The 18,607-nt window shown below is 46.9% G+C and overlaps 1 protein-coding gene across 7 annotated transcripts in view; it reads left to right on the forward strand.

Moving 5' to 3' along the window:
- Positions 1-18,607, forward strand: part of LOC142578644 (long-chain-fatty-acid--CoA ligase 1) — a 211,511-nt gene that overhangs the window by 98,165 nt on the left and 94,739 nt on the right. The window contains exon 1 of one of the 7 annotated variants that reach the window (XM_075688120.1): positions 6,758-6,900. The exons of the other annotated variants lie outside the window; for them this stretch is intronic. The gene's annotated coding sequence lies outside the window, so the exon portion shown is untranslated. Of the gene's footprint in view, positions 1-6,757; positions 6,901-18,607 lie in introns of those variants that run through there. 7 annotated transcript variants of the gene reach the window in all.

The following is an 18,607-nucleotide window of genomic DNA, read 5'->3' on the forward strand; positions in this document are numbered from 1 at the left end:
CGACAGAGCATCCGTGTGCTGCTTCTAGCAGAGGGTCGATTCGAAGCGTTTAGCTTTCTCTGGGTATTACCCGCGATTTCTTGTGAGTTATGATCAAACCGTTTTCGTGGGCCGATACAGAATCTAGTGCTGTCTAACACGGTGGTATAAAGTGCATTGTGGTACGGCACCGCATGGTGTTAAAGTGGGGGGTTAGGGGGTTCCCCGCATTCTTCCCTCTTTATACAGCTATCGTTTTGAGACTGTCGTTCAAACGCTACGCCTCTGGTCGCAGCGTCTGGACCAGAGGTGGTCGGAGACGCTGCACGGGGTTCCTAACTCGTCGTTCAGGAAGTGACGCTCGAAGTACGAGTTGGCTCTCGCATACGTGTAGCGCACGGTGGTTCCTTACCCGTAGAACCCGTAGTGCCAACATAGCGCCACGAATAATCACCTCCCAAAGCATGCTAAACACATTCTCGGATAGTAGGCGCGGTTGGTTCCTCTTTTTTTTTTTCATTGCGAGCGTCCATGTATCTGGTGCGTGTCGTGTAGTGCTATTTGTGTACAGCCAATGCCCAGCCCAGCGAGGAGGACTTCGCGGAGGGCAGAACGGTGCACTGCACTCGCAGCACAGCAGCCTGTCGGTCGCCCCCCTCCCTGCGTGTATGTACGACAGCGGAGGAAACAGTTCTCGTCCCATTCCGGCCTAGACTCTGGGCAGAAACCCAAGGGGGCCGTCTTACACTACAGTTGCAAGAGCTTGGCAGTGCCGCTTAAAGGCGTTAATATTTTCTTGAAAACCACTGAGATTTTAAGGAACTCGTGATCTCGTCTTCACCAGCCGAACACCACAACGATTGCGCTTTGGCAGCCGATATACGCTGAGTGCCCCGAAGCATGTGTGCGTCGATTATGAGTCGCGTCTATACCTCTTTCAGACGTAAAAGATTCATCATCATCATCAGCCTATTTTATGCCTACTGCAGGAGGAAGGCCTCTCCCTGTAATCTCCAATTACCCCTGTCTTAAGCCAACCTATTCCAACTAGTACCAGCGAATTTCCTAATTTCATCGCACCACCTAGTCTTCTGCTGTCTTCGACTGCGCTTCCCTTCTCTTGGTACCCATTCTGTAACCCTAATGGTCCACGAGTTATCTAACCTGCACATTACATGACCTGCCCAGCTACATCTTTTCCCTTAATGTCAATTACAATATCGGCTATACCCATTTGCTCTCTGATCCAAACCGCCCTCTTTCTGTCTCTTAACGTTATGCCTAGCATTCTTCGTTCCATCGCTCTTTGGACGGTCCCTAACTTGTTCTCAAGCTTCTTTGTCAGTCTCCAAGTTTCTGCCCCATATGTCAGCACCGGTAAAATGTACTGATTGTACACCTCCCTTTTCAATGATTATGGTAAGCATCCAGTAAGGAGCTCGCAATGTCTGCCGTATGCGCTCCAACCCATCGTTATTCTTCTTTGAATTTCCTCCTCATGATCAGGGTTCCCAGTGACTAATAGACTTAGGTAAACGTACTACTTCGCAGACTTTAGAGGCTGACTGGCAATCCTGAGCTCTTGTTCCCTTGCCTGGCTATTGATCGTTATTTTTGGCTTCTGCATATTAATCTTCAACCCACTCTTACACTCTCTCTGTTAAGGTCCTCAATCATTTGTTGTAACTCTTCTGTAGTGTTGCTGAATAGAACAATGTCATCTGCAAACCGAAGGTTGCCGAGATATTTGCCGTCGATCCTTTCTCTGAAGCCTTTCCAGTTTAATAGCGTCAATATACTTCTTCCAAGCACGGATTGGAGAGATTGTATCTCCTTGTCTGACCCCTTTCTTTATAGGTATCTTCCTGCTTGTGTAGAATTAAGGTAGCTGTGGAGTCTCTAGATATTTTCTAAGATATTTACGTAAGCGTCTGTATTCCTTGATTACGTAATGCCTCCATGACTGCTGGTATCTCTACTGAATGAAATTCCTTTTCGTAAATCGTGAAAGCCATATAGAGAGGCTGATTGTACTCTGCAGATTTCTCGATTACCTGATTGATGACATGGATGTGATCCATTGTGCAGTATCCCTTCCTGAAGCTAGCCTGTTCCCTTGGTTGACTTAAGTCCAGTGTTGCCCTTATTCTATTGGAAATTATCGTGGTGCATATTTTATATAATTTTGCTATTCTTTAACGTCTCCCTTTTTGTGGATTAGTATAATCTTTACATTCTTCCAGTTGTCTGTTACCCTTGAAGTCGATAGACAGTTCGTATGAAGGGTCGCTAGTTCTTCAAGCATTGTCTCCTTCATCTTTGGTTAAATCGACTGTTATTCCATCTTCTCCTGTCGCTTTTTCCCTTTTCATGTCTTGCAAGGCCCTTCTAACCTTATCGCTAGTTATAGGAGGAGTCTCTGCAACCTGTCTTTACTGCTTCGAATAGAGATATCGTGGCTCCTCTGGGTACTGTACAGGTCAGTACAGAATTATTCCGCTGCTTTCACTATACCTTCGAGATTGCTGATGATAATACCCTGCTTATCGTTCAGTGCATACATCTTAGTTTGTCTTATGCCAAGTTACCTTCTCACCGATTTCATGCTGTGTCCATTTTTTACAGCTTCTTCAGTCTTTATAACGTTATAATTTCGGATATCCCTTATTTTTTCCTTGTTCAGTTTTGATAGTTCCGCGAATTCTATCTTATCTCTTGAGTTGGACACGCTCTTTCTTTGCCGTTTCTTTATTAGGTCCTTTGTTACTTGGAAGAGCTTGCCTACTGGCTGCCTTGGTGCCTTGCCTCCCACTTCAGTAGCTTCCTCTGAAGCCAGCCTAGTTACGGTCCCATTCATTACCTCTATGTCATCTTCATCTCTCTGTTCTAAGGCTGCACATTTGTTTGCAAGTACCAGCCTGAATTTGTCTGCTTTTACCGTTACTGCCTCTAGCTTGGCCTATATTTTCTTGACCAATTTAACTCTTTCTTTCTTCAAATAGAGGTGAATCCTAGCCCTCACTAACCTATGATCACTGCACTTTACCCTACCTAACACTTCATCCTGCACTTTGCTGAGATCGGCAAAAAGTATGAAATTAATGTGGTTTCTTCTTTCACCATTAGGGCTTTTCCAGGTCCACTTTCTGTTGCTAAGCTTCCTGAAAAAGGTATTCATTACTCGCAGCTTATTTTTTTCTGCGAATTCTACGAGCATCTCACCTGTAGCGTTCCTAGAATTGACGCCGTAGTTGCCAATTGCTCGTTCACCAGCCTGATTTCCCCCCACTTTTGCATTGAAGTCGCCCATTACTACAGTATACTGAGTTTGCACTTTTCTCATCACTAATTCAACATCATAAAACTGATCTACTTCCTCATCATCGTGTCTGGATGTTGGAGCGTAGGATTGTACTACCTTTACTCTATACCTCTTATTAAGTTTGATTACGAATACAGCTACCCTGTAATTAATGCTGTAGAATTCGTTGATGTTGCCCGCTATGTCCTTATGGATTAGGAATCCTATCCCGTATTGCTTCTTATCTGGGAGACCTCTATAGCAGAGGACATGGCCGTTAGTCAGCGCTGTATAAGCCTCGCCAGTTTTTCCAATCTCACTAAGGCCGATAATATCCCAAACAATGTCTGACAGTTGCTCAAAGAGCCCTGCTAAGCTAGCCTCATTCGACAGAGTTCGGGTGTTAAAGGTTGCCAGGATCAGTTTCTATTGGCGGCCTGTCCCGGTCCGGAGAATCTTAGCACCCTCTCCTGCATTACAGGGCTGACCGCCGCCTTGGTCAGGTGCTCCGCAGCTGCTGGGGACTGAGGGCCATGGGTTACTTGTAGGAATCATGAGGGAGGTAGAGGCCGAATACTGCACCAGGGAGGCCAATTCCTGTTCTCGTGAGGGAGTGTCTTTGCCGAAGCTTAGTAGGCCTTCCTAATTTGGTTGTGCCTGGATTAGTATAGCCCCACTCGCTCTCGGCATCTTTTGCCGGTGTCAGGCGCCACTTCAAGCCTGGAGATGTAGTGCACTGGAGGAGGTGAAGTTAAGGCTCACCATCCTCAGATCCTCTGCATCACAGACACAAGAGACTGAAAACGTGCTACATTAAGGCACATATGACCGAATGTCCTGTCTACCTCGACTGTCTCTTGTTAGTTCGTTCTGTCTATTGGGACCGTATCTGAATGAAGACCGTATTTGAATGCAACGCCACCGGTTACGGATTTGCGACTCCGTGCTTTCCTATATTTCGATTTTTCGGAATCAAGACAACGAACGAACAAGAGCTTGCGCCATTGTTTCTGCAAGGGGACTTCGTCAGGGCATGTCTTCGTTCGTGTGTATTTGTGGCGCAACATGCCATCTGCAGTTCTTATGGGGAGTCACAACTGACTGCATCCAGAACAAACTCACTGTGAGCTTGATAAACTGTTGCTTCGCGGCTGCGTATAGCTTTACTACAATCCCGCAAAAAATAGGACTCATCTTAACATAACCCCCGTGACGATGGCGCCTTGTTCGGAGCTATCGACAGGCGATATGTTTGCGGAGCGGCTTTCATATGGAGACGCGGAATGTTGCCGGGACTGGCAAGTAGCTGCGCCTTTCTCGTGCGTGCTTCTCCGATTCCACATTTGTGTGTACGTCATTCATTAGCACCGTATTCTCAGGTGGACTCGCGTCGCTTTTAAATCGTGTAGTTTATGCGACTCGCCTTGGCTTCAGAGGTGTCAATACAGTTCCCTTAAAATTTGTCTCAGCCGGTGTTCTCTTGGATTTTCATCTCCATTCTGCATGCGTATACTTTGCGCACCTGTCGTCCCGCGCCTCTCTCTTCCTTCGTTATTCAAGTAGTTTTCAGTTGGGTGGCAAGAGGAAACTGTACACATGAACGAAGTCCTTTTGAGGCACAGTACGTGTGGCGTATATTTCACTTGCGCCGGTGTTGAAGGTACTGATTTTTCGCGAAAGGTAAGAACGCAACCTATTTGTCTCGTATTGACCGGCAGTATGTATTGGTACGAGCCGAATAAATGCAGCTATAGTCATATCGTTAATAACGCAGAAGTGTGAACTAAGGATCACACGTGGGCACAATATTTCTAGTTGTGATTGAGCAAAAATAAAATCTGGACAAAGAAAGTAGATGAAGCGAGGGCGGCAAGGAATTATTGCGGCAAGATTGCGAAAAATTGGGGGCACAGTGCGCATTCGATTACAACCTAACAGGAGTAACCGGAAACGCTGGTCTGTACGTATATGGCTTTCTCCTCGAGGGACTTAGTAGGCTTTGTGATGATGATATATATCTTGATAACCTTGTATTAAACGTAAATCTGCCTCCTTACGAATGCTACAACACTTGTCCGCTTCTTTCGCGGTTTCTCATATTTACTAGCGAGACGAGTCGAGGGAAACTACGCTTTTAGTAAGTTTAAGTAAATACTGTGTTTTTTAGGTGAAATTTTGTGTATGCGACCCTCACGAGGTTTCGAAGGTGCGCGCGCGCGTTTAGCTCTGTGCAAGACGTTCGTCAAAGCTGGCTTTCCCTCACTAAGAGGCCTTGTGCGGAGGAGTCTGCTTCTGTAAAAAATTCCATCCTTTCTCTAATCGCATACATTACTATATTGAAAGCAGTTGGGCTCTCTTAACTGATGACGCTGCCGTGGCAACGGTAAGTACTAAGTATAAGTAAGCATAAGTAAGTGAGTGAAGGAATGCCAGCCAGAATAGAACATGGTCCCTCACGGTTCTGAGTGGCGCTGAACCATTTGTACAGAACTACCTCGTTTATTGCTGCGAGTGTAATTTTGTAGGAAAAATATCTGCTAGAACGCCAGTTAATGCTGGTAGGAGAAGACCTCCAGACATATTGGATCGAATGCCTCGCTACGACGCGTGTCACGCTCGCGCCGCATGCCTGTGATGCAAGTATAGCATCGAACAGCAGGATTGCAGTGTGGCAAACGGGGCATATTGAAGACCAGAGTGAGCTACTGCGTCCCAAAGCAACCGCAGCCCTGCAAGGGTTGCTGTTGGTGGGACCATTTTAGTTTCTTTAACATGCACCGATACGTCAATACAAGGCCGTTTCTGCATTGCCGCGGTCGCAATTGAGCACGCAGTTTTATGCTGAATAGCATAAAATGCCACTTCCACCGCGGCAAGTCGTGACTAGTGCCCCTTTGTATATGCATTTGGGCGCATATACAGGGATGGTAGTCGTGACCAGAGCTGACTCGGGAGAAGTGCAATGGGGCATCTGCATGCAGCACTCCGAAGCAATCCCGGCGAAAGCGCACTCGTTCCCGCTTTTCACTCCATACGAGCACCAGCGCTGGTCGCGCCAGCGCAGTGATTTGAAAGCTTCCGAAACGGATTGCACATCGAAGTTTCCCCGTCCATCTCGCGCGTGTGGAAGTCGAAGCACCTGATGATGAACGATTCTGTTTTTCAGCGACGCGCGCACTCGGTTTTATGCACATACGCTCTTCGTCTTTGCGCTCTGATGATTGGCTTCGCAGCTGCTCACTCGGATCGAGCGAAATAGCGCGCTCGGCCTCGCGATGGATCATTGCGATGAGCACACGTGTGCAAACCAAAGGCGCTGACGTTGACCTACAGCAAAGCTGCATTCGTCACAGCTTGCGACGTGTACGTCTAACGCTGAAGGCAGCTGCGCTTTATGTCCCGTTCTCGCGCGGTTTGCTGCCGTTCTTATCCTTGGCGCCCAGTCACGGCTTCTTAGGGCATACTCTTAAGTACACTGTGCTCCAGCAGTATAGCTGCCGTGAGCCGGCGTGCAATCTGCACGTATCCTCCATTTAGTTCTTGTAATACACCGTTTCTAGGACAGAGCGTTTCCAGTCCGCACTTTCCGACCGTCCGCGTGCGTTCGTACAGCGCCAATGGTGAGCTCGATGTTGAGCGCGTTTCATTTTGTTCCGGCGTCCGAGTGTGATGCCCTCGCGCCATAAACCTTCTGGTTACGAGTGCGCTGCCCTTGGTATTGCCCTGTGATTCTGCCATCTCGCGGTAGGCATCTGGCGGAAAGCCATAGGGCTACGTGTAGGATGTCCGCACCTTTATCGTGGGCTTTAGTGTAGATAATACCTGAAGCAAGAGTATCGGAAATATTTAGTCTTGCCAAGGTGGTATTGTTGACCGCGCCTTGTGCGTGTTAGTCATTTTGTAATAACAAATGTAAGTGTTTTTTGCTGCCATCGGTAGGATGCCTTTAGTGTGAGCAAGCATAGAGATGCGCGGACTTCGAAGCCCGACTTCGGATCCACTGGACAGCTTTCTGTGTCTGTTTATGCTTCGCCTTATGTACACTTTTGACATCGGTCATTCTCGCTTTGCCATGAGCCTAACTAGAGTATACGCGGCTTCGTCTTTGTCTCTGCTCACTCAATACGAGAATAAGTGAGACACTCAGCGACTTTTTGTGCTCTGCATCTTGGAACCAGAGCACTTAAAACGCCGACATAAATTTTAATCGTGATGTAATTTACAAAAAGCCAGGCGTGAGAGTTCTGTTAGCTCACATCCGTCCACCGTGAGCGATAATTTGATCTCGTAGTGCATACACCTTGGTCACCACATAGTAATTGCTGAAATTTCATTTAGAAGGTACGTTGTCGCGCGCTTTTCACGATTGCCCCCCTGGTACAAATGCTGTACTGCATTGCTCGTGCCATGAAGTATGTTACCAAGCTTCATCACTTCGCGAAGCGCTTATGTTCATTTTTTCTAAACAGTGCTCGTGGTAATAGCTCCTGGTGGCAAAGCGCGCTTTGCTGAACGTGAGTGCTGTAAAAGTTACTCGGAAATTCGAGACACATGGCATGAGAGGCCACGGCCTCATGCAATGTGTCGAGTCGAGAAGCGCGCACGCTTCGGAGGCCTTACAGTGCCTACGTCACGACATTGCTCCGCCGTGATGCACACGTGTCGCTGGAAAGAGTATTTTTCTCCCTCTAATCGGAGCAAACCCCGCTAGGCGTTCGGCGCACAGTCGTCACGGTTTGACTGCGGGCGGCGGCGCTTCCGCCTTGAGCATCGCGGGGGGTGCCGCATCTGACGCTCTGTCGGTTCGCCTGCAGCGGCGCGCGTTTTCGTATACACGTTTCACTTGGCTGAACTGGCGTCGTAACTGCCCCCCGCCTCCGCTGCCTTGACGTCAGATGTGTACCACCGTGTACTCTTTTTTTTTAACGCGCACATGTTCTAGCCGTTCGCTAGTTGCACTCCATGTGTATATAGAGCCACATTTGAAGTGCTTTATATATATAAAAAATCCGGTAGGCTGTATCAGGGATGCAGCCGCACTGGTACGTAAATGAGCAAGCACGAAAGTTCTGCAACAAATTGCACACTTGTTAGCCGTGTAACTCCTTATGAGCACAGAGTTGAGTTTTGATGGATTATCGCCTTTCCGTTTCTCTACCACGGTTGCGCCTTAAAACCACGGCGCTGCAAGTTTGCTTTCTTTTCCTTCCCTCTTCTCCGCCCTTACACTGGCTCTCTTAACTACTACACGCAGAGGCAAGAAACAACGCGCGCTTTAGATACTATAGATGAGATGAATATTTACAATTATTATTAGGGTTATAATTATATTCGAGTGCTGATTGCCGTGTTATAGTTTGTTAACGAAACTACCCCTCAATTCTAAATACCTTAAGGCAGTTTGTCGTGTGCGTATCATGGCCACGCATGCTTATATCGCCTTTCCGTTTCTCTACCACGGTTGCGCCTTAAAACCACGGCGCTGCAAGTTTGCTTTCCTTTCCTTCCCTCTTCTCCGCCCTTAAACTGACTCTCTTAACTACTACACGCAGAGACAAAGAAACAGCACGCGCATGCGATCGCATAGATGAGATGAATACATATATATAGAAAAGCATCAGTCATAGCTCTCGAAGTATAATATAATATAATATAGAATAGCTCTCGAAGATAGCTATTCCGGCGGCTAGCTTCCCACGCTATGCGTGCCGTCCTCGCACCTGTTAAAACTTTTCCTAGACGCTAGAACTATACCATTCCTACGCAACCTTGAGCGATCGGAAAGCGCGTTTTCCACGCCTGGTCGGCGGAGAGGGGGGGCTTCGTTCCGGCCGCGAAGCTCTCCACATCCCCGTAAGGAGCCTGGCGGTGGTCTCGTGCGGACGATGCCCTCTCGGTGAGCGCATATTTCCCCCCTCATCTTTTAAGAGATTCAATACATACAAGCATTTGTCTCGCAAACCAGATTTATTTCGAGGGAATTTTCCACGTCTCAATTATTTCTCTCGTCGTATTCGAGTGCTCATTGCCGTGTTATAGTTTGTTAACGAAGCTTCCCCTCAAGTCTAAATATTGTAAGGCAGTTTGTCGTGTGCGTATCATGGCCACGCATGCTTATATCGCCTTTCCGTTTCTCTACCACGGTTGCGCCTTAAAACCACGGCGCTGCAAGTTTGCTTTCTTTTCCTTCCCTCTTCTCCGCCCTTACACTGGCTCTCTTAACTACTACACGCAGAGGCAAGAAACAACGCGCGCTTTAGATACTATAGATGAGATGAATATTTACAATTATTATTAGGGTTATAATTATATTCGAGTGCTGATTGCCGTGTTATAGTTTGTTAACGAAACTACCCCTCAATTCTAAATACCTTAAGGCAGTTTGTCGTGTGCGTATCATGGCCACGCATGCTTATATCGCCTTTCCGTTTCTCTACCACGGTTGCGCCTTAAAACCACGGCGCTGCAAGTTTGCTTTCCTTTCCTTCCCTCTTCTCCGCCCTTAAACTGACTCTCTTAACTACTACACGCAGAGACAAAGAAACAGCACGCGCATGCGATCGCATAGATGAGATGAATACATATATATATAGAAAAGCATCAGTCATAGCTCTCGAAGTATAATATAATATAATATAGAATAGCTCTCGAAGATAGCTATTCCGGCGGCTAGCTTCCCACGCTATGCGTGCCGTCCTCGCACCTGTTAAAACTTTTCCTAGACGCTAGAACTATACCATTCCTACGCAACCTTGAGCGATCGGAAAGCGCGTTTTCCACGCCTGGTCGGCGGAGAGGGGGGGCTTCGTTCCGGCCGCGAAGCTCTCCACATCCCCGTAAGGAGCCTGGCGGTGGTCTCGTGCGGACGATGCCCTCTCGGTGAGCGCATATTTCCCCCCTCATCTTTTAAGAGATTCAATACATACAAGCATTTGTCTCGCAAACCAGATTTATTTCGAGGGAATTTTCCACGTCTCAATTATTTCTCTCGTCGTATTCGAGTGCTCATTGCCGTGTTATAGTTTGTTAACGAAGCTTCCCCTCAAGTCTAAATATTGTAAGGCAGTTTGTCGTGTGCGTATCATGGCCACGCATGCTTATATCGCCTTTCCGTTTCTCTACCACGGTTGCGCCTTAAAACCACGGCGCTGCAAGTTTGCTTTCTTTTCCTTCCCTCTTCTCCGCCCTTACACTGGCTCTCTTAACTACTACACGCAGAGGCAAGAAACAACGCGCGCTTTAGATACTATAGATGAGATGAATATTTACAATTATTATTAGGGTTATAATTATATTCGAGTGCTGATTGCCGTGTTATAGTTTGTTAACGAAACTACCCCTCAATTCTAAATACCTTAAGGCAGTTTGTCGTGTGCGTATCATGGCCACGCATGCTTATATCGCCTTTCCGTTTCTCTACCACGGTTGCGCCTTAAAACCACGGCGCTGCAAGTTTGCTTTCCTTTCCTTCCCTCTTCTCCGCCCTTAAACTGACTCTCTTAACTACTACACGCAGAGACAAAGAAACAGCACGCGCATGCGATCGCATAGATGAGATGAATACATATATATAGAAAAGCATCAGTCATAGCTCTCGAAGTATAATATAATATAATATAGAATAGCTCTCGAAGATAGCTATTCCGGCGGCTAGCTTCCCACGCTATGCGTGCCGTCCTCGCACCTGTTAAAACTTTTCCTAGACGCTAGAACTATACCATTCCTACGCAACCTTGAGCGATCGGAAAGCGCGTTTTCCACGCCTGGTCGGCGGAGAGGGGGGGCTTCGTTCCGGCCGCGAAGCTCTCCACATCCCCGTAAGGAGCCTGGCGGTGGTCTCGTGCGGACGATGCCCTCTCGGTGAGCGCATATTTCCCCCCTCATCTTTTAAGAGATTCAATACATACAAGCATTTGTCTCGCAAACCAGATTTATTTCGAGGGAATTTTCCACGTCTCAATTATTTCTCTCGTCGTATTCGAGTGCTCATTGCCGTGTTATAGTTTGTTAACGAAGCTTCCCCTCAAGTCTAAATATTGTAAGGCAGTTTGTCGTGTGCGTATCATGGCCACGCATGCTTATATCGCCTTTCCGTTTCTCTACCACGGTTGCGCCTTAAAACCACGGCGCTGCAAGTTTGCTTTCTTTTCCTTCCCTCTTCTCCGCCCTTACACTGGCTCTCTTAACTACTACACGCAGAGGCAAGAAACAACGCGCGCTTTAGATACTATAGATGAGATGAATATTTACAATTATTATTAGGGTTATAATTATATTCGAGTGCTGATTGCCGTGTTATAGTTTGTTAACGAAACTACCCCTCAATTCTAAATACCTTAAGGCAGTTTGTCGTGTGCGTATCATGGCCACGCATGCTTATATCGCCTTTCCGTTTCTCTACCACGGTTGCGCCTTAAAACCACGGCGCTGCAAGTTTGCTTTCCTTTCCTTCCCTCTTCTCCGCCCTTAAACTGACTCTCTTAACTACTACACGCAGAGACAAAGAAACAGCACGCGCATGCGATCGCATAGATGAGATGAATACATATATATAGAAAAGCATCAGTCATAGCTCTCGAAGTATAATATAATATAATATAGAATAGCTCTCGAAGATAGCTATTCCGGCGGCTAGCTTCCCACGCTATGCGTGCCGTCCTCGCACCTGTTAAAACTTTTCCTAGACGCTAGAACTATACCATTCCTACGCAACCTTGAGCGATCGGAAAGCGCGTTTTCCACGCCTGGTCGGCGGAGAGGGGGGGCTTCGTTCCGGCCGCGAAGCTCTCCACATCCCCGTAAGGAGCCTGGCGGTGGTCTCGTGCGGACGATGCCCTCTCGGTGAGCGCATATTTCCCCCCTCATCTTTTAAGAGATTCAATACATACAAGCATTTGTCTCGCAAACCAGATTTATTTCGAGGGAATTTTCCACGTCTCAATTATTTCTCTCGTCGTATTCGAGTGCTCATTGCCGTGTTATAGTTTGTTAACGAAGCTTCCCCTCAAGTCTAAATATTGTAAGGCAGTTTGTCGTGTGCGTATCATGGCCACGCATGCTTATATCGCCTTTCCGTTTCTCTACCACGGTTGCGCCTTAAAACCACGGCGCTGCAAGTTTGCTTTCTTTTCCTTCCCTCTTCTCCGCCCTTACACTGGCTCTCTTAACTACTACACGCAGAGGCAAGAAACAACGCGCGCTTTAGATACTATAGATGAGATGAATATTTACAATTATTATTAGGGTTATAATTATATTCGAGTGCTGATTGCCGTGTTATAGTTTGTTAACGAAACTACCCCTCAATTCTAAATACCTTAAGGCAGTTTGTCGTGTGCGTATCATGGCCACGCATGCTTATATCGCCTTTCCGTTTCTCTACCACGGTTGCGCCTTAAAACCACGGCGCTGCAAGTTTGCTTTCCTTTCCTTCCCTCTTCTCCGCCCTTAAACTGACTCTCTTAACTACTACACGCAGAGACAAAGAAACAGCACGCGCATGCGATCGCATAGATGAGATGAATACATATATATAGAAAAGCATCAGTCATAGCTCTCGAAGTATAATATAATATAATATAGAATAGCTCTCGAAGATAGCTATTCCGGCGGCTAGCTTCCCACGCTATGCGTGCCGTCCTCGCACCTGTTAAAACTTTTCCTAGACGCTAGAACTATACCATTCCTACGCAACCTTGAGCGATCGGAAAGCGCGTTTTCCACGCCTGGTCGGCGGAGAGGGGGGGCTTCGTTCCGGCCGCGAAGCTCTCCACATCCCCGTAAGGAGCCTGGCGGTGGTCTCGTGCGGACGATGCCCTCTCGGTGAGCGCATATTTCCCCCCTCATCTTTTAAGAGATTCAATACATACAAGCATTTGTCTCGCAAACCAGATTTATTTCGAGGGAATTTTCCACGTCTCAATTATTTCTCTCGTCGTATTCGAGTGCTCATTGCCGTGTTATAGTTTGTTAACGAAGCTTCCCCTCAAGTCTAAATATTGTAAGGCAGTTTGTCGTGTGCGTATCATGGCCACGCATGCTTATATCGCCTTTCCGTTTCTCTACCACGGTTGCGCCTTAAAACCACGGCGCTGCAAGTTTGCTTTCTTTTCCTTCCCTCTTCTCCGCCCTTACACTGGCTCTCTTAACTACTACACGCAGAGGCAAGAAACAACGCGCGCTTTAGATACTATAGATGAGATGAATATTTACAATTATTATTAGGGTTATAATTATATTCGAGTGCTGATTGCCGTGTTATAGTTTGTTAACGAAACTACCCCTCAATTCTAAATACCTTAAGGCAGTTTGTCGTGTGCGTATCATGGCCACGCATGCTTATATCGCCTTTCCGTTTCTCTACCACGGTTGCGCCTTAAAACCACGGCGCTGCAAGTTTGCTTTCCTTTCCTTCCCTCTTCTCCGCCCTTAAACTGACTCTCTTAACTACTACACGCAGAGACAAAGAAACAGCACGCGCATGCGATCGCATAGATGAGATGAATACATATATATAGAAAAGCATCAGTCATAGCTCTCGAAGTATAATATAATATAATATAGAATAGCTCTCGAAGATAGCTATTCCGGCGGCTAGCTTCCCACGCTATGCGTGCCGTCCTCGCACCTGTTAAAACTTTTCCTAGACGCTAGAACTATACCATTCCTACGCAACCTTGAGCGATCGGAAAGCGCGTTTTCCACGCCTGGTCGGCGGAGAGGGGGGGCTTCGTTCCGGCCGCGAAGCTCTCCACATCCCCGTAAGGAGCCTGGCGGTGGTCTCGTGCGGACGATGCCCTCTCGGTGAGCGCATATTTCCCCCCTCATCTTTTAAGAGATTCAATACATACAAGCATTTGTCTCGCAAACCAGATTTATTTCGAGGGAATTTTCCACGTCTCAATTATTTCTCTCGTCGTATTCGAGTGCTCATTGCCGTGTTATAGTTTGTTAACGAAGCTTCCCCTCAAGTCTAAATATTGTAAGGCAGTTTGTCGTGTGCGTATCATGGCCACGCATGCTTATATCGCCTTTCCGTTTCTCTACCACGGTTGCGCCTTAAAACCACGGCGCTGCAAGTTTGCTTTCTTTTCCTTCCCTCTTCTCCGCCCTTACACTGGCTCTCTTAACTACTACACGCAGAGGCAAGAAACAACGCGCGCTTTAGATACTATAGATGAGATGAATATTTACAATTATTATTAGGGTTATAATTATATTCGAGTGCTGATTGCCGTGTTATAGTTTGTTAACGAAACTACCCCTCAATTCTAAATACCTTAAGGCAGTTTGTCGTGTGCGTATCATGGCCACGCATGCTTATATCGCCTTTCCGTTTCTCTACCACGGTTGCGCCTTAAAACCACGGCGCTGCAAGTTTGCTTTCCTTTCCTTCCCTCTTCTCCGCCCTTAAACTGACTCTCTTAACTACTACACGCAGAGACAAAGAAACAGCACGCGCATGCGATCGCATAGATGAGATGAATACATATATATATAGAAAAGCATCAGTCATAGCTCTCGAAGTATAATATAATATAATATAGAATAGCTCTCGAAGATAGCTATTCCGGCGGCTAGCTTCCCACGCTATGCGTGCCGTCCTCGCACCTGTTAAAACTTTTCCTAGACGCTAGAACTATACCATTCCTACGCAACCTTGAGCGATCGGAAAGCGCGTTTTCCACGCCTGGTCGGCGGAGAGGGGGGGCTTCGTTCCGGCCGCGAAGCTCTCCACATCCCCGTAAGGAGCCTGGCGGTGGTCTCGTGCGGACGATGCCCTCTCGGTGAGCGCATATTTCCCCCCTCATCTTTTAAGAGATTCAATACATACAAGCATTTGTCTCGCAAACCAGATTTATTTCGAGGGAATTTTCCACGTCTCAATTATTTCTCTCGTCGTATTCGAGTGCTCATTGCCGTGTTATAGTTTGTTAACGAAGCTTCCCCTCAAGTCTAAATATTGTAAGGCAGTTTGTCGTGTGCGTATCATGGCCACGCATGCTTATATCGCCTTTCCGTTTCTCTACCACGGTTGCGCCTTAAAACCACGGCGCTGCAAGTTTGCTTTCTTTTCCTTCCCTCTTCTCCGCCCTTACACTGGCTCTCTTAACTACTACACGCAGAGGCAAGAAACAACGCGCGCTTTAGATACTATAGATGAGATGAATATTTACAATTATTATTAGGGTTATAATTATATTCGAGTGCTGATTGCCGTGTTATAGTTTGTTAACGAAACTACCCCTCAATTCTAAATACCTTAAGGCAGTTTGTCGTGTGCGTATCATGGCCACGCATGCTTATATCGCCTTTCCGTTTCTCTACCACGGTTGCGCCTTAAAACCACGGCGCTGCAAGTTTGCTTTCCTTTCCTTCCCTCTTCTCCGCCCTTAAACTGACTCTCTTAACTACTACACGCAGAGACAAAGAAACAGCACGCGCATGCGATCGCATAGATGAGATGAATACATATATATAGAAAAGCATCAGTCATAGCTCTCGAAGTATAATATAATATAATATAGAATAGCTCTCGAAGATAGCTATTCCGGCGGCTAGCTTCCCACGCTATGCGTGCCGTCCTCGCACCTGTTAAAACTTTTCCTAGACGCTAGAACTATACCATTCCTACGCAACCTTGAGCGATCGGAAAGCGCGTTTTCCACGCCTGGTCGGCGGAGAGGGGGGGCTTCGTTCCGGCCGCGAAGCTCTCCACATCCCCGTAAGGAGCCTGGCGGTGGTCTCGTGCGGACGATGCCCTCTCGGTGAGCGCATATTTCCCCCCTCATCTTTTAAGAGATTCAATACATACAAGCATTTGTCTCGCAAACCAGATTTATTTCGAGGGAATTTTCCACGTCTCAATTATTTCTCTCGTCGTATTCGAGTGCTCATTGCCGTGTTATAGTTTGTTAACGAAGCTTCCCCTCAAGTCTAAATATTGTAAGGCAGTTTGTCGTGTGCGTATCATGGCCACGCATGCTTATATCGCCTTTCCGTTTCTCTACCACGGTTGCGCCTTAAAACCACGGCGCTGCAAGTTTGCTTTCTTTTCCTTCCCTCTTCTCCGCCCTTACACTGGCTCTCTTAACTACTACACGCAGAGGCAAGAAACAACGCGCGCTTTAGATACTATAGATGAGATGAATATTTACAATTATTATTAGGGTTATAATTATATTCGAGTGCTGATTGCCGTGTTATAGTTTGTTAACGAAACTACCCCTCAATTCTAAATACCTTAAGGCAGTTTGTCGTGTGCGTATCATGGCCACGCATGCTTATATCGCCTTTCCGTTTCTCTACCACGGTTGCGCCTTAAAACCACGGCGCTGCAAGTTTGCTTTCCTTTCCTTCCCTCTTCTCCGCCCTTAAACTGACTCTCTTAACTACTACACGCAGAGACAAAGAAACAGCACGCGCATGCGATCGCATAGATGAGATGAATACATATATATAGAAAAGCATCAGTCATAGCTCTCGAAGTATAATATAATATAATATAGAATAGCTCTCGAAGATAGCTATTCCGGCGGCTAGCTTCCCACGCTATGCGTGCCGTCCTCGCACCTGTTAAAACTTTTCCTAGACGCTAGAACTATACCATTCCTACGCAACCTTGAGCGATCGGAAAGCGCGTTTTCCACGCCTGGTCGGCGGAGAGGGGGGGCTTCGTTCCGGCCGCGAAGCTCTCCACATCCCCGTAAGGAGCCTGGCGGTGGTCTCGTGCGGACGATGCCCTCTCGGTGAGCGCATATTTCCCCCCTCATCTTTTAAGAGATTCAATACATACAAGCATTTGTCTCGCAAACCAGATTTATTTCGAGGGAATTTTCCACGTCTCAATTATTTCTCTCGTCGTATTCGAGTGCTCATTGCCGTGTTATAGTTTGTTAACGAAGCTTCCCCTCAAGTCTAAATATTGTAAGGCAGTTTGTCGTGTGCGTATCATGGCCACGCATGCTTATATCGCCTTTCCGTTTCTCTACCACGGTTGCGCCTTAAAACCACGGCGCTGCAAGTTTGCTTTCTTTTCCTTCCCTCTTCTCCGCCCTTACACTGGCTCTCTTAACTACTACACGCAGAGGCAAGAAACAACGCGCGCTTTAGATACTATAGATGAGATGAATATTTACAATTATTATTAGGGTTATAATTATATTCGAGTGCTGATTGCCGTGTTATAGTTTGTTAACGAAACTACCCCTCAATTCTAAATACCTTAAGGCAGTTTGTCGTGTGCGTATCATGGCCACGCATGCTTATATCGCCTTTCCGTTTCTCTACCACGGTTGCGCCTTAAAACCACGGCGCTGCAAGTTTGCTTTCCTTTCCTTCCCTCTTCTCCGCCCTTAAACTGACTCTCTTAACTACTACACGCAGAGACAAAGAAACAGCACGCGCATGCGATCGCATAGATGAGATGAATACATATATATATAGAAAAGCATCAGTCATAGCTCTCGAAGTATAATATAATATAATATAGAATAGCTCTCGAAGATAGCTATTCCGGCGGCTAGCTTCCCACGCTATGCGTGCCGTCCTCGCACCTGTTAAAACTTTTCCTAGACGCTAGAACTATACCATTCCTACGCAACCTTGAGCGATCGGAAAGCGCGTTTTCCACGCCTGGTCGGCGGAGAGGGGGGGCTTCGTTCCGGCCGCGAAGCTCTCCACATCCCCGTAAGGAGCCTGGCGGTGGTCTCGTGCGGACGATGCCCTCTCGGTGAGCGCATATTTCCCCCCTCATCTTTTAAGAGATTCAATACATACAAGCATTTGTCTCGCAAACCAGATTTATTTCGAGGGAATTTTCCACGTCTCAATTATTTCTCTCGTCGTATTCGAGTGCTCATTGCCGTGTTATAGTTTGTTAACGAAGCTTCCCCTCAAGTCTAAATATTGTAAGGCAGTTTGTCGTGTGCGTATCATGGCCACGCATGCTTATATCGCCTTTCCGTTTCTCTACCACGGTTGCGCCTTAAAACCACGGCGCTGCAAGTTTGCTTTCTTTTCCTTCCCTCTTCTCCGCCCTTACACTGGCTCTCTTAACTACTACACGCAGAGGCAAGAAACAACGCGCGCTTTAGATACTATAGATGAGATGAATATTTACAATTATTATTAGGGTTATAATTATATTCGAGTGCTGATTGCCGTGTTATAGTTTGTTAACGAAACTACCCCTCAATTCTAAATACCTTAAGGCAGTTTGTCGTGTGCGTATCATGGCCACGCATGCTTATATCGCCTTTCCGTTTCTCTACCACGGTTGCGCCTTAAAACCACGGCGCTGCAAGTTTGCTTTCCTTTCCTTCCCTC

The sequence above is a fragment of the Dermacentor variabilis genome, chromosome 1 (genome assembly GCF_050947875.1).
Source record: "Dermacentor variabilis isolate Ectoservices chromosome 1, ASM5094787v1, whole genome shotgun sequence".
NCBI lineage: Eukaryota > Metazoa > Arthropoda > Arachnida > Ixodida > Ixodidae > Dermacentor > Dermacentor variabilis.